We start from the raw sequence: 16,116 nt of genomic DNA on the forward strand, positions 1-16,116 counted from the left end.
CCCCACTCCTCCCCCTCCTCCCACCGTCCCCTCACCTGCCTCTCCCTCTACCCCCTTCTGCCCCGCCTCGCCCTCTTTCCCCACCTATTAATTTAACAATGTGAAGTGATATGTGTTTTAGTGATGCACTTTTCCTATCAAGGCGAAGCATTGCCCTCCCAGTTGCCTTCCATCCAGCGACAGGGCTCCCTTTGAGACTTGAGACCTGAGACCTCACAAACTGCCAGATCCGTCCAGGATCCACAGGCCCATTGAAATTTCACCCACTCATTTATTCACCCGTTTCCAACCAAGTAGTTAAGAATCCCCCATGTTGATGAAGCTGGTGTCACAGGAAGGCCAGATGGACATTTCCTTCACTGAGGGATGTTAGTGAGTCAGAGTATAAGATTTAGTGATACTGTTCAAGAGGTGAATGTTGAAAAATAACTCCCAGCAATGCATGGGATCTTTTACGTTATTCTGAGGGAATATCATTGTATTCCAAAGGCAGTACATCTAACAGTGCAGCACAGCTACTACTGCACTTGAGATGATGTGCTCAAGTCTCGGGAGTGGGGCTTGAACTCGTGAACTTCTGAGTTGAAGGGAAAGGACAAAGCAATAGTGCAGAGTGGGAAAATGAGTAGACTGACAGGAAGGATCCCTGCACACAAATGTAAAGGAATGTCTCCAGTCAGAGTCCGGGTAGAGCAAATAGTGCAGAAACAAAATGTTGCACATGTTCAGTTGGCAAGACACAGAGGGTTCTTTGGGTGCAAGTCCACAGTTCCCTGAAGGTGGCAACACAAATAGATAGGATGGTAAAGAAGGCGTACGGCATGCTTGCCTTCATCGGTCGGGGCAATGAGTATAAAAGTTGGAAGTCATGTTGCAGGTTTACAAAACTTTGGTGCGGCCACATTTGCAGTATTGCTGTGTTTCAGGAAGGATGTGGGGGCTTTGGAGAAGATGCAGAAGAGGTTCATCAGGATGTTCCCTGGAATAGACAGTGTTAGCTATAGGGAGAGGTTGGACAAACATGGATTGTTTTCTCTGGAGCGTCAGAGGCTGACGGGAGACCTGATAGAGGTATACAAAATGATGAGAGACATACATAGGGAAGACAGTCAGAGTCTTTTCCCTAGGGTGGAAATGTCAAACACCAGAAAGCATAGCTTTGAGGTGAAAGGGAGAAAATTTAAAGGAGATTTACAAGGCAAATTTTTCTGGAATGTGCTGCCAGGGGAGGTGGTGAAAGCAGACATGATAGCGATGTTTAAGAGGCACTTAGACAGGCGCATGAATAGGCTGGCAACTGAGAGATACAGACCATGTGCAGGCAGATGTGCAATTTAAATTGGCATTGTGTTCAGCACAGACATAGTGGGCCGAAGGACCTGTTCCTGTGCTGTACTGTTCTGTGTTCCGAGGTAAATAAATTATGTAAATAGAAATAATGGGTACAGTCTAACAAACATAATGCAGTTGCAAAGTTATTATTCCAGGATACTTTTAGTGAGATAGACAAGGTGGAAAGCGAGGTGTGTGATAAAGGCAATCGAGAATTATAGAGTTTTGCAGCTCAGAAACAGGTCCTTCGTTCAGCCCACCACATCGATGCTGACCTTTTTGCCTATCTACACTAATCCCATGTTTTTGCATTTGATCCATATCCTGCTCTGCCTTACCTATTCACCTGTCGTCTAGACTCTTCTTAATGTCGTAACTGTATCCGATTCCATCACCTCCTCTGGCAGCGAGTTCCAGATATCATCCACTCTCTGTGTAAAAAAAATATTGCCACACAGATTCCATATACTCCTTCCTTAAACTTGTGCCCTCTTGTTTTTGACAACCCTACCATGGGAAGAAGGTTCTGACTATATGCCCTATCTATGCCTCTCATAATCTTATATACTTCTAGGTCACCCCTCAGCCTCTTTCACTCCAGGGAAAACAAGCCCAGCCTGTCCAATCTTTCCATATAATTGAAGTCCTTCAATCCAGGCTACATCCTGGTGAATTTCCTCTGCAGGAGAGGAACTTGGAAAATCAAGTTGAATCAGGTTGTATGGAGCAAAGAAACAGCAAGGGGCAGAAACCATCGGTGGGAGTCGGACACCTGCCCCCAACCAGTGGTGGTGATGCAGGGCAGGGTATAAATCAGGAAGGGGAATGTGCGTGTAACAAGGGTAATGCAATAGTCACAGGGGTTTCATTCTGAATGTAGACGGGGCAAACCACATTAGCAGTAATAGTGTGGAGGATGAATTAATGGGATGTATGGAAAAAGTACCAAAGAGTGACAGACTATTTTAGATCATATATTATGCAACAAGAAGTTAATTGATGATTTGGTAATTAAGAGAACATTAGACATAAGGAAACAATAGTCATAACTTGGTAGAATTTTATGTAAAGGTGGCAAGTGATGCAGAGGGACAGGGTGTTTGTGCTGGTCATGCAACTGTAATTACTTCAATGGAACAGCAGGGGGCAGATGGAAATCCAGAATGAGTAACTCCAGCTACACAAGGCAGCTTTAAGAGCAGACTTGATCTTTGAAATGCATCTGAAAATGCACCTCATGTATGTTATGTAGCTAATAATAAACTTAACCAACGTTTCCATAGACTGGTATCAAGCAAGGCTTCCTCATCACACTTGTATTCTGGCAAGCTTCCCTCTGGAGTGAAGCTAGTCTCTGGGACAGATGAAAGACTGTTTGATGTCTATAGAACTGTGGTCACTCTAATCTCATCCATGGAGCTGCAGTATGTAGAGCATGTTTTTTAAACCTGCATTTGGAGACTTGTTCACCAAAGCCTGTTTGAAAGAATGTAGACAAAACTGAGTCATAGAAAGATACAGCGCAGGAACAGGTCCTTAGGCCTATTGAGTCCACAATGTCTATCAAACAACTATCAACCACTCATTTACACTAATCCTACATTAATCCCACATTCTCATAAACTCCCCCCAGATTGTACCAGTCACCGACATACTAGGGGCAATTTGCAGTGGCCAATTAACATACTAACCACCTCCCCACCTCCCCCGCATGTGTTTGGGATGTGGGAGGAAACCGGAGTACCCAGAGGAAACCCACATTGTCACAGGGAGAACGTGCAAACTTCATACAGACAACACCCGAAGTCAGAATTGAACCTGGGTCTCTAGTGCCGTGAGGCAGCAGCTCTACTAGTTGTGCCACTGTGCTGCCCTCACAACTTAACTCCCACAAAGCTAAACTCCTTTACGACCTGTCCACTCTGAACAACATCGCCCTCTGACAACATCTTCACTGTTTTTCCATATCTTGGGAGTCATTTCTCACCAAGGGTAGATGTTGATGGTGAAACTTACCATCACCTTCAATGCACCAGCACAGCCTTTGACCATCTGAGGTGAAGAACTCGAACCCAGCTCAAAGCTCAAGGTTTGCTGTGTAGCAGTGACCCCCCTGTCCTACTAAATGCTTCGGAGTAATGAACTATGTTCAGCAGACACCACAAAGCACTGGAGAGAGATCACCAGTGCAGTCTCCAAATCCTCCAAACGTACTGGGAGGATAGACAAACCAATATCAACATGCTCGCCCAGGCCAACATCCTCAGCGTTGAGACCTAATAACACTCATTTGGCAGCGTTGGGCAGAACCATGTTGTTCATGTGCCCAACACTAGACCAGCACCAGGCACATTGCTCTGATCCTTGTTGTGGCAGGAGATGTCCAGGACAGTGCAAACGATTCAAGGATGTTCTCGAAGCCTCTTTTAAAATGGGTAACATCCCACTGACACACAAGTATTCATAGCCTGTTACCTACCAAAATGGAGAAGGAACACCTAGGAAGGCACTGAATAGGCAGTGCCCCTTTGGGAGAATGCAGAAGCCCATTTGAAGACAGTGGACCACCCCCCCTCTCTCCCCCCACCACCCATCGAGTCTGCAGGCCTCACCTTGGTCTCATCTTCCCCCTCAGAGCCCACAGAACCAGAGTCAACCTTGACGTGGTGGGATGGCCCAGGGGAAGGGATAAACCTGCGTAACCAGTGTACAAACGGCAAATGAATCTCGATATGGAGGTCTGGATAGGTGGAATTAGATAAACTTGAAATTTGGTCTTTGAAAGTAGGAGTTCAAATAGGCTGGAGGAGTAGAGGGATTCAGTCATCTAGTTGCTCATGTCGTTGACTGATCTTCATGACTTAAAAAGGATGTACAAAAGGTGCCAAGTTGATTTACTGGGACGGTTACAGAAGAGCAAGGTTATTCCTTTCAGGGAAGATTAAACAGGCTGGGGATTTTTCAAAGAGATACCATTAAAATGAAAATAATCTTAAAGTAACCTTTAAAATTTATGAAGGGGTTCGACTGGGTGGATATATTGAATTCTAAGAAGTATCTAGACAAGCAATTGGAAGTCAAGGACGAGAAGGCTACAGAACAAGTGCTGTAAGTGGGATTATATAGATAGGTACTTGATGGTCGCCATCGATGAGGTGGGCTGAAGGGCCTATTCTGGTGCTGTATGACTCTCTGACTCCAAAGTGTGGGAGTCCAATGGCTAGCATCAGTTACAAATCCAGTGTCTGAGGAGAATGCTCTCTGTGGAATCTGGGACTGCATGTTGCCATAGGTATTTTCAAGGGAAAACTGAAGTATGTGCAGGGGAAAGGTACGTAAAGTTATGTTGGAAGTGGCATGTGGATCAGCAGTCAAAGCTGGTCAGTCCAAATGTTTCTGCACACTGTCTAACATGGTTATTTCAGTGGAATGCTAGAACTAGAGGAAATCTGTGGCTGATATACTCATTTCAATTTATATCTATTGATAAGAATTATTCCAACATTTTAGACATAGAAACCTACTGTGGCAATTTGAAATGCTTCATACATTCTCCAGCATCTGAAAGGGTAAATTCCTGCCAAATAAACCCATGAGGGTGGCAAACTATCTACATAGTTTTCCACCTTCACAGAAGATATACTTTCAGGTTTATAGCATTCACCTTGACTATATTCCCCAACAGGACTTTGTATCTGGAGTGTGCTGTCCTCTGTTGATGAACCAGAGAGAGAGCTTTACCAAACTTCTATACTTGACATTTTCAGGTTGGGGCACAAAGCCACAGACCAAACTTGTCGATTATGTGCATGATGCACTGACACAGAAGCTGCTGGGCAGGTACAGTGTACAGCCTCTGCTTGGCACTGCATACATGTAATAATGTTCATTCAGGGCAGGCAAATGACATTAACGTGGAGAAATACTTAGGAGGCCTAAAGTGGAGGTTTTAATGTTAGTTCAACTTACCTGGGCTGCTGCCAATAAGTCCAAGTTGTCCATCTGTCTCCAGGTAAGGCTTCCAATGGAGATTGGTTCACACCCCCAATCCCCTCCAAAGCTGGTGAAGATTTGAGCCTCGAAAACCAGATATCATCCTCTCTTCCCCCTTTCCCCTCCTCCCCTCATTTTTTCCCCCAAGCCCCTTGTCCCTCTTTGCTATCTTCTGACCTTGGCTGTATAAGTCGTCAGTGAGGCCGCACTTGGAGTACTGTGCACGGTTTTGGTCATCCTGTTATAGGACAGACGTGGTTAAACTGGAAAGAGTGCAGAAAAGATTTACAAGGATGTTGCCAGGACTAGAGGACCTGAGTTATAGGGAGAGGTTGGCCAGGCTAGGTCTTTATTCCTTGGAACGTAGGAGAATGAGGGCGACCTTATAGCAGTGTTTAAAACTATGAGAGGCTAGATAAGGTGGACGGTAATCGTCTTTTCCCCAGGGTAGTGGAGTCTAAAGCTAGGGGGCATAGATTTAATGTGAGACAGGAAAGATTTAAAAGGGACCTGAGGGTCAACTTTTTCATGCAGACGGTGGTGAGTGTATGGAATGAGCTGCCAGAGGAAGTGGTTGAGGCAGGTACAATAGTATTATTTAAGAAGCACTTGGATGGGTACATGGAGGGGCAGGGCCTGGAGGGATATGGGCAGAGCTCGGGAAATTGGGACTAGGTAGGTGGACGAAGTGGTCGGCACGAACTTGTTGGGACGAAGGACCTGTATCCGTGCTGTATTGCTCTATGACTCTATTTGCTCCCCAACATGTTTCCTCCATGATTTGCACTATCCACAATGGCAGGAGATGGTGGTGTAACATCTACTGTGAGCCGCGCATGCAGTAGAATATCCTCCCTGGGAATTGGTCACCGGCCGAGTCCAGAGCCCATAGAATGGACGTCTATGCTGCAGACAATTAAAATATGCAGACATACAAATTAGGAGAAGGAGTAGACAACTCAGCCTGCCAAGCCTGGCTTGCCATTCAAAAAGATCCAGTCCACCTGTGTGGCTTATCAAGAATCTACCTAACTCATCTTAAAAAATATCAGAGTCATCTTCTGCTGCCCTCTGAGGAAGAAGGTTCTCAAATGTGACCGTTTGAGTGGAAATATTTCACCAGACCTCAATCTGAAATGAGTGATTTCTCAGTTTTAAACATTGTACCTTCAGTCTAGATTCTCCCAATAGAGAAAACATTCTGTGAAGACCCTTCAGGATCTTGTACGTGTATTTTCAAGTTTATAGCATTTACCTTTTCTATGTACCTCTCACTCCAGTAGATACAAGAATCTGTTTAATCTTTCCTCATAAAACTATCCACCCGTTCCAGCTGTAGGTCTAGCAAACTTCTCTGAACAGTTTCCAACACTTTAACATCCTTTCTTAAATAAGACCATCAGTACTGTTCTTCAGATGTGGGCTCACCAATATCCCATGAACCTAAAGCTTAACTTCCATACTTTTGTGTTCAGTTCCCTTTGTAAAAAATCAATAACATTTTGAGAGGTTTCATAATTACTTGCTGTATGTGCAAATTAGACCTTTGCAAATCATGTATCACAACATGCAGATCCCTCTGTGTCTCGGAGTTCTGAAGTGCCTCTTGAATTGCTTTATTTTCAATGCAAGAGGTCTGACAGGTAGGGCAGATGAACTCAGGGCATGGATAGGTACATGGGATTGGGATATTATAACCATTACAGAAACATAATTAAGGGAGGGACAGAACTGGCAGCTAAATATTCCAGGGTACAAGTGCTTTAGGACAGAGGTGAAGGAAAGAGAGGAAGGGGAGTTGCATTTTTGACTAAGAGGAACATCACAGCAGTAGCCAGAGATGAAATTACTGAGGGATCATCCAGTGAGGCATTATGGGTGGAGCTGAGAAATAAGAAGGGGATGATCACCTTGTTGGGATTGTACTAAAGGCCCCCAAATAGTCACGAGATTTAGAGGAACAAATATGCAGGGAGATTGCGGAGAGTTGCAAGAATAATAGGGTTGTCATAGTAGGGGATTTTAACTTTCCTAACATAGACTGGGACTGCCATACTTAGATGCCGTGGAATGTGTTAAGTGTGTTCAGGAAAGTTTCCTTGTGCAATATATAGAGGGCCCTACTCGGGAGAGGGCAAAACTCAAGCTACTGTTGGGTAATAGGGTGGGGCAAGTGACTGAGGTAACAGTGAGGGAGCACTTAGAGATCAGTGACTACTCTTCTATTAGTTTTTAAGTAATTATGGAAAAGGACAGAACTGGTCCTCGGATTCAAGTTCTGAATTGGGGCAAGGTGAATTTTGACGGTATTGGACAGGAGCTTGCAAAGGTTGATTGGAGTAGGTTGTTTGTGGGCAAAAGAACCTCCAGCAAGGGGGAAGCTTTTAAAAGTGAGATAACGAGAGCTCAAGGTCTACATGTTCCTGTTGACATGAAGGGCAAGGCTGGCAGGAGTAGGGAAACCTGGATGACGAGATATTAAGGCCCTGGTCAGGAGAAAGAAGGGGGCATGGAACAGGTACAGGCAGCTGGGATCAAGTGAATCTCTGGACCAGTATAGGGGATGCAAAGATATATTCAAAGGAGGGAAAAAGGGGGGCATGAGATAGCTTTGGCAGAAAAGATTAAGGACAATCCAAAGAGATTTTTTAAATATATTGAGGGGAAAAGAGTAACTAGTGAGAGAATAGGGCACCTCAAGGACTAAAGTGGAGATGTTTGTGAATAATTGGGAACCTGGAAAAATTAATTGGGATGTCTTGGGGGTAGTCTGCATTACAATAGAGGAGGTGCTGGATGTCTTAAAATTCATGAAGGTGGACAAATCTATGGGGCCTGACCAGGTTTCTCCAAGAACACTGTGGGAGGCTAGAGAAGAAATTGCGGCAGCCCTGGCTGAGATACTTGCATCATCGTTAGCCATGAGTGAGGTCCCGGAAGACTGGAGGGTGGCTAATGTTGTGCCTTTATTTAAGAAGAGTTGCAAAGAAAAACCTGGGAGATATAGACCAGTAAGCCTAACAACTGTGGTAGGTAAGTTACTGGAGAAGATTCTGAAGGATAAGGTATACACGCATTTGAAAAGACAGGAGTTGATTAGGGGTGGTAAGCATGGCTTTATGATGGGAAATCATGTCTTACAAATTTGACTGAGTTTTTTTGATGAAGTAGCCAAGAAGGTTGATGAGGGGAGGGAGGTAGACGTAGTCTATATGGACTTCAGTAAGGCTTTTGATAAGGTTCCACATGGTAGGCTGCTCTGGAAGGTTAGATTGCATGGGATCCAGGGAGAGCTGGCTAATTGGATTCACAATGGGCTTCATGGTAGGGAGCAGAGGGTGATGGTGGAAGGTTGTTTCTCGGACTGGAGGCCCGTGATTAGTGGTGTGCCTCAGGGGTCGGTGCTGGGCCCATTGTTGTTTGTCATCTATATCAACAATTTGGATGAGAATGTACAAGGCATGGTCAGTAAGTTTGCGGGTGACATTAAAATAGGTGGTGTTATAGACAATGAAGAAGGTTATCAAGAATTACTGCAGGATATTGATCAAATGGGTAAGTGGGCCAAGGAATGGCAAATGGAGTTTAATTCAGATAAGTATAAAGTGTTGCATTTTGGAAAGTAAAATCAAGGTAGGACTTACACAGTGAATGCTGGGGCGCTGGGGAGCGTAGCAGAACAGAGGGACCTTGGAGTTCATATATGTGGTTCCCTGAAAGTGGAGTCGCAGGTAGACAGGGTGGTGAAAAAGGCTTTTAGCACGCTGGCCTTCATCAGTCAGGGCATTGAGTATAGAAGTTAGGTTATGTTGCAGTTGTACACGATATTGGTGAGACTGCATTTGGAGTATTGTGTTCAGTTTTGGTCGCCCTGCTATAGAAAAAATGATATTAAACTGGAAAGAGTGCAGTAAAGGTTTACAAGGATGTTGCCAGGTCTTGAGGAACTGAGTTATAGGAAGGGGTTAAGGGTTCTTTGAGCATAGGAGAATGAGGGGTGATGTTACAAGAGGTGTATAAAATCATGGGGGTCATAGATAGGGTGAATGCACTCAGTCTTTTTCCCAGGCTTGGAGAATCCAGAACAGGTCAGAGGTCAGAGGGGAAAAATTTATTAGGAACCTGAGGGGCAACCTTTTTTACACAGAAGGTGGTAAGTATATGGAATGAGCTGCCAGAGGAAGTGGTTGAGGCAGGTTTATTAATAACATTTAAAAGGCACTTGGACACGTACGTGGAAAGGAAAGGTTTAGAAGGATATGGGCCAACAAAAGACAGAAACAAAAAAAAGACACTTCAGACAGTGCTACTATGCCTTTATCTCCCTCAGTTGGAAACTGTGGAATTCCTTCCATGTATCTCCTTGTTCTCCTGACTCTCTGTTTGTGATGCTCCTAAAAATCTGTCTTTCTGAGCAAGCATTTTCTCACTTTCTCCCTGTGTTGTGCTGAATTTTGTTTGATATCCTGCTCTTGAAGCACCTGCTATTTTAAAGGCCCGATATGAATACAAAATACTACTGTTCAGTTAATCCTTCTATGTCAGTATGTCAGAGCTGGGGTGAGTTTTCCCAATAATTCCTCCAATGAAGTCATGGATATTCATTGTTTGAACAAAGTAAGCAACAAGAAGCAAAACATTTTTTTAAGCAAGAAATCCGTTTATTAAACTTCTTCAGAGCAGTCATATTGTGTAAAAGGAAGCAAGAAAGGACTCCGAGAGTAATGCTCTTCACTTAACAGGGATTGTCTCAATAATCATATTACCCATTTTATGAAGGCCTTTTCCAAAGATACTTCCCATTTAACAATGCCCAGTGACGGTACTTATCCCTTAACAGGTGTTCTCTGAACTCATTTAACAGGAGCCTTCCAATGAATTGTTCTCCCCATTTAAAAGGGGCCTGTTTAATAACAGCACTCCTCATTTAGTTGTGGCCGTTTGAGATGTAAAACTCCCCATATGACAAGGGTCTTCTGATTATCAACACTCTCCATTAAACAGCAGCCTTCTGAATCATACTCCTTCCCTATTTAACAGAGTGCTCTGAATACTGTTAACTCCATTATAAACTGGACCTTCATAAGCAAAACTTCCCTTTTGAAAACACAAAGGCAGCAGAGACAGTAGCTGCTGGAATCTGGAGCAAAAAACAAACTGCTGGAGGAACTCAGCAGATCAGGCAGCATCTGCAGAGGGACTCAATCCAGATGAAGAGTCTTGACCCGAAACATTGACTGTCCATTTCCCTCCACAGATGCTACCTAACCTGCTGAGTTCCTCCAGCAGATTGTTTTTTTACTTCCCTTTTGAAAGCTGTCCAGAGACAATGGGGTGGCCTCATTTCCCCACAAAAAGTGAAGAAGTGGTGCTGATCAGGGCTTGCTGCATCAGTATGGCAATATATCCTGAAGCTAACTGGTGTTTAGAACTATCCTTTCCCTTACTCTTACTGGCGAGAGATGCATGGTGCAATTCTTATCTCATGTTCTCAGTAATTATTCAGATGTGCCCATGAATGTTTTGTGACAGCAGCATAATCAACATTAGCAGTGGATTCCATATGGGGGCTGATGACCAATAAGGCTGATGCAAGGAAGCCCTGCTCTCCGAGTCCTTGAGGCGCAATTCTGTTTTGGGAATAAAAAGTACATGTCAGAAAATATTACACTAATAATTTTTGCTCACGTCTAAATTACATTATGATGGATAATTGAAACATGATTGATTGTTAATGTATAAATGCAAAATTTAAAATGACGCTGTCCGCCAGGATAAACTGCTTCTTCCTTCATCTGAATTAGTGTTGTCCAGGATGCTTTATTCGTGGCACAGAGGTTACAACAGATGACCAACAATTTCAAATTATCCCTCATTTAGTGCATGTCAGCAGACTGCACAAGATATATGATATGGATAAAGTGCTCAAGATGATCCTCACTGTTGTGTAGAGAGATCTAATTCCCACGGTGTTGGATTACAATCTTGTATTGAAATTTATATATACTGCCAAATTGGGCGGGATAGTTAAAGTGGAGGGCAGCACGGCTGAAGGGATAAATAAAACCATACTCGCAGAATGCACCGACAAGTTGACAAACTGAATTTGCCTTCCTGAAATGTGAAGTTGGTCATTTTGGTAGCCTGAATAAGGAGGCTAGTAAACAACTAAACCAAGTCAAAGAGCCACACAGCACAGAAACAGGCCCTTCGGCCCATCCACTCCACACCGAGTGCTGTAAGTAAGATCTACTAATCCTACTTGCAGCACTCGGGAGTTCTGTGCCTTGGCGATTCATGTGCTTGTCCAGATGCTTCTTAAATGTAGTGGGAGTCTCTGCCTCCACCATCTCCTCAGGCAGTGTGTTCAGATTCCAACCACCCTCTGAGTGAAAATTTCTTCCTCCGATTTCCCCTAAAACTTACCCTAACCCTATGCCCTCCAGTTTTAGATACCATCGCTTTGGGGGAAAGTTTCCTACCATCTATCCTATCCATGCCCCTCATACTTGCATATACTTCAGTCAGGTCTCCCCTCAGCCTCCTTCACTCCGAGGAAAACAAACACAACTAATCCACTCTCTCCTCATAACTGAAACGCCCCATCCCAGGCAGCATCCTGGTGAATCGACTCAGTACCCTTTCAGGTGCAATCATGTTCTTCTCGTACTGTGGTACTGGAACTTTACACCAGACAACAACTGTGGCCTGACTAATGTTTTTATAAGGTTATGTCATAAATTCCCTGCTCATACATTCTATGCCCTGGCTAATGAAGTAATGAAGACAAGTATCCTGTTTGCTTTCCGCACCACTCTGTCTATCGGTGCTACCAAATTCAGAACACACAAGAACACAAGAAAATGGGAGCAGTAGGTGGCATCAGGCCTGCACCACTATGTAATATGATCTTGGTTCCCTTATCTAAAATAATATAGTAACATTGGAGGCAGTCAAAGGGAGGTTCACTGGGCTAATTCTTGGGATGAGAGGGTTGTCCTACCAAGTAGTTTGTGTCTGTATTCCTTGGAGTTAGAAGAATGAGCGGCAACCGTATTCAAGCATATAACACCCTAAGGGAGCTTGAAAGGGTGGATGTTGAGATGTTTTCCCTTGTGGGAGAGTCTCAAACAAGGGGACGTAGTTACAAGATAAGGGGCCAGTCATTTAAAACTGAGATACGTAGTAAGTTCTTCTCGCAGAGAGTGGTGAACCTCTGGAATTCTCTGTCCCGGCGGGTGATGGAATTAGAAGTATATGAAGTGGAGGTCAATAAATATTTGCTAGATTGAGGAATAGGGAGGTATGAAGAAATGGCACAGACGAGGAGTTGAGGCCTGACCAACACCCTGTACAACTCCACAAAACCTCCCGATTTTTAAATTACAACCCCTTTACAATGAAGGCCAAAACGCTGTTTGTCTTCTTAACTATTTGTTGAACCTGCCTGCTGGTGCTTTGTGATACGTGCACTAGAGTACCTAGATCCTTCTGTACTTCATTTACTTACAGTCTTTGTCCATTTAGATAATCAGTCTTTTGGTTTCTCTTACCGGTGCATTACATTACACTTCCCCGCACTAAATTCCATTTGCCAGTCTTTTGCCCACTCGCTCAATCTATCTATATCTCATTGCAGAATCACAGTATCCTGATCACAATATGCTCTTCCACCTATTTTTGTTTCATCAGTAATGATAATTGGCAGGATACCATTACTGATGATACAAAAATAGGTTCCTCTGTTCCTGACTTCTTGTAGGACTTGCCATTCATAGTGAATCTCCTCCCAAAATACGTCACCTTGTATTTTTCAGGATTAAATTCCATCTGCCGTTCCTCTGATCAACTCATCAGCTGATCAATGTTGCCTGTAGCCAAAGACTATCAGCAAAACCACCAATTTTCATGTCATCTACAAATTTAATAATCATAACGCCTCCATTCATATCCAAATCACTAATGTATATAACAAACAGGAAGGGTCCCAGCACCCATTCGTGTGACACACTGCTGGTCACAGTCTTCCAATCATAAAAATAAACCTCTGCCATCATCCTTTGCCTCCTATTACAAGCTCATTTTGGATCAGATTTGCCAACTTGCTTTGGCTCCCATGGGCTCTAACCTTTTGGACCAACTTCTCATCTGGGACCTTGTCAAAGGTCCTACTGAGGTCCATGTAGACTGCATTAGCAGCAGTGTCCTCATCAATACCTTTGAAAAATTCAGTCAATTTGGTCGGACAGGATCTCCCCTAACAAAGCCATGCTGACTGTCTTTGATTAATCCCTGTCTTTCCAAACTTAAATTAATCCTGTCCCTCAATTTTTGCCAATAACTTCCCTCCCACTGACATTATACTCACAGGCCTGTAATTATCTGGCTTATCCCTGCTGCCCTTCTTGAATAAAGGTACCAACTTTGCTGTCCTACTGTCATCTTGCACCTCACCTGTGGCCAGCGCAGATTTAAAAATCTCTGTTGGGGCCCCAACAATCTCCTTCCTTCCCATAGCAGCCTGGGATGTATCTCATCAGGCCCTGGGGATTAATCCATCTTTAAGCCTGCTTAGATATCTAATACATCCTTTTAAATGATAACATCTTCTGGAATTTCACTGCTTCCCTCTCTGGATTCTCTATTTGCAGTGTCCTTCTCAGAGTGGAGCTGTGTATGTGGTTCTGGTCTCCCTGTTAAAACAGGGCATTACCAACAGTGAATCTTCATTCTTGTTTTAAGTTATAGGTGAAAGTTGACTTTGCACCTGATACTATCTGTGTTCCAGATTTATTTAAAGTTCACTCATAGCAGTGTGCATTTCTCGGGGTTTTCCTGAAGATATTTTACTGGGAAGATCTACGATCCCAGCATGGAAAGCCAATTTTGCAAACATCATCTTACTATTTTGAACTAAAAAGCCAATGCAATGTTTAAATTAGCATAAACGTCAGTGATTGTTGTGACTTTAAAAATGAACGATGAGAAAAATAAAACGGGCATGTTTAGATCACTCAATCTTGCAGTTAATTGCATAACACCCTGTGGGCATTTTTTCTTTTATTTTAAAGAAGCAAACAAAGCTATGAATGTAGTTATTAGATTTTTAAGTACTCGTATCCCATGATCTCATGCTCTACAGCTTATGCACAGAATCCTGATTTAGTAAATGATATGTGGCACCTGCAGAGGCCTGGGGCATTATGTTTGTCCAGTCCCTAATGTCAAGTAGCATTGTGAAACACCCAAAGAGTGTGCATGTGGACCATGTGCTGGTGAATTCATATCTTTCAATGTTCTTCACTAATTAATATCAGGGATATTTTTGTTCTTCCTCAAGCTTTCTGGCTTGACCTTCTGTTTCCAGAAGATGGTGTCGTTCCAAGGGAATGCTCCACTAGCATGAACTCCCTCACGTAATTCACCAAGGTCCACACCCTGAAGGATGTCATCCAAACATATAAGATCCAAAAGGGGTTTGACAGGGTGAATGTTGGGATGTTTTCACTATTGGGCAAGTCTCGCACAAGGGGACATAGCTGCAAAATAAGGGGCTGGTCATTTAAAACTGAGGTGCAAAGAAATCTCTTTCAGAGGGTGGTGAGTCTCTGGAATTGTCTGCCCCCTAGGGTGGCGGAGGCCAGGTCATTAGATATATTTAAGGTGGAGGTGGATAAATATTTGTACGATTGAGCGTTATGGGGAACTGGCACAAAAGAGGCCAGCATGGATCAGCTATGATCATGTTGAATAGTGGGGCAGGTTTGAGGGGCCTGGTAGCCTACTCTTGCTCCTATTTTCTTGTGTTCACCAAGTGCTCATTCTCTGTATGTAAGCCTGGGGAGTCTGCAGAATATCTCAGCCGGATCTGAGCTCACTAGAATGAAGCTTAAAGAGAAAAGCAACCGAAATGCCATGTTTAAAAATCAACACCATTGACCAAAAGTTCCTACTGATTTTTCCACCATTCCACTCAACAGAATCCTTTTAGCACAGTGGTCAGTAAACAAAAGTCAAAGTTGAGTTTATTACCGTGTGCACAAGTACATGTATGCACAGTTGCAACAGCATCACAGGCACATAGCATCAGATAAGCAGCATTCATAAGAAAAACATAAATTATATACAATTTTTATAAAAAAAGACACAATTAGAACAAAAAAAATGACAAATTCCATTGTAGTGCAAAATGATCAAAGTGGTCATAGTGTTGCTATACTGACATAGTGATTAGAGTGCAGGTTTGTTCAAGAACCGAATGGTTGAAGGTAAGTAGCTGTTCTTGAACCTGGTGGTGTGGGACTTTAGACTTCTGTACCTCCTGCCTGACTGAACAGGGCACAAATTCAAAGCAACTGATGGAAGGATTAGAGATGTATCGGAAAAAAGTTTTGCATAGAAAGTGGTGGAGCATTGGAACATTGCCTGAAAGATTAGTCCAGTCAGAAATGCTCATCGTATTTAAAGAATACCTGGATTATGCACTTGAAATACAGTAACCTGTAAGGTTATGAAGCAGAAGCTGGGATGGGATGAAACAGGACAGATTTTTATCAGAGTAGGTGAAAGGCTGTCTTCTGATTCCACCTGTGTTCAGAATCCCTTGCTCAATCCCCTCATTCTATTACATACAATGACAAGTAGGACAGTAGAAGATATTTCTGTTCATTAGTTTCAGGGCATTGAGTCCAGTTATTGAGTCACAAATTTTAACAGTTTTAAACTCAATTATAATTTTATTTTATTACAATTGATGCACAGTGTTAAATATCTGTCTCACTCAACCCACTC

General features: G+C 43.2%; 1 protein-coding gene across 1 annotated transcript in view; it reads left to right on the forward strand.

Annotated features, from left to right (window-relative positions):
- LOC127568304 (arf-GAP with GTPase, ANK repeat and PH domain-containing protein 1-like) overlaps window positions 1-16,116 on the forward strand; it is a 540,943-nt gene that overhangs the window by 287,789 nt on the left and 237,038 nt on the right.

This window comes from Pristis pectinata, chromosome 1 (assembly GCF_009764475.1).
Source record: "Pristis pectinata isolate sPriPec2 chromosome 1, sPriPec2.1.pri, whole genome shotgun sequence".
NCBI classification, from domain to species: domain Eukaryota; kingdom Metazoa; phylum Chordata; class Chondrichthyes; order Rhinopristiformes; family Pristidae; genus Pristis; species Pristis pectinata.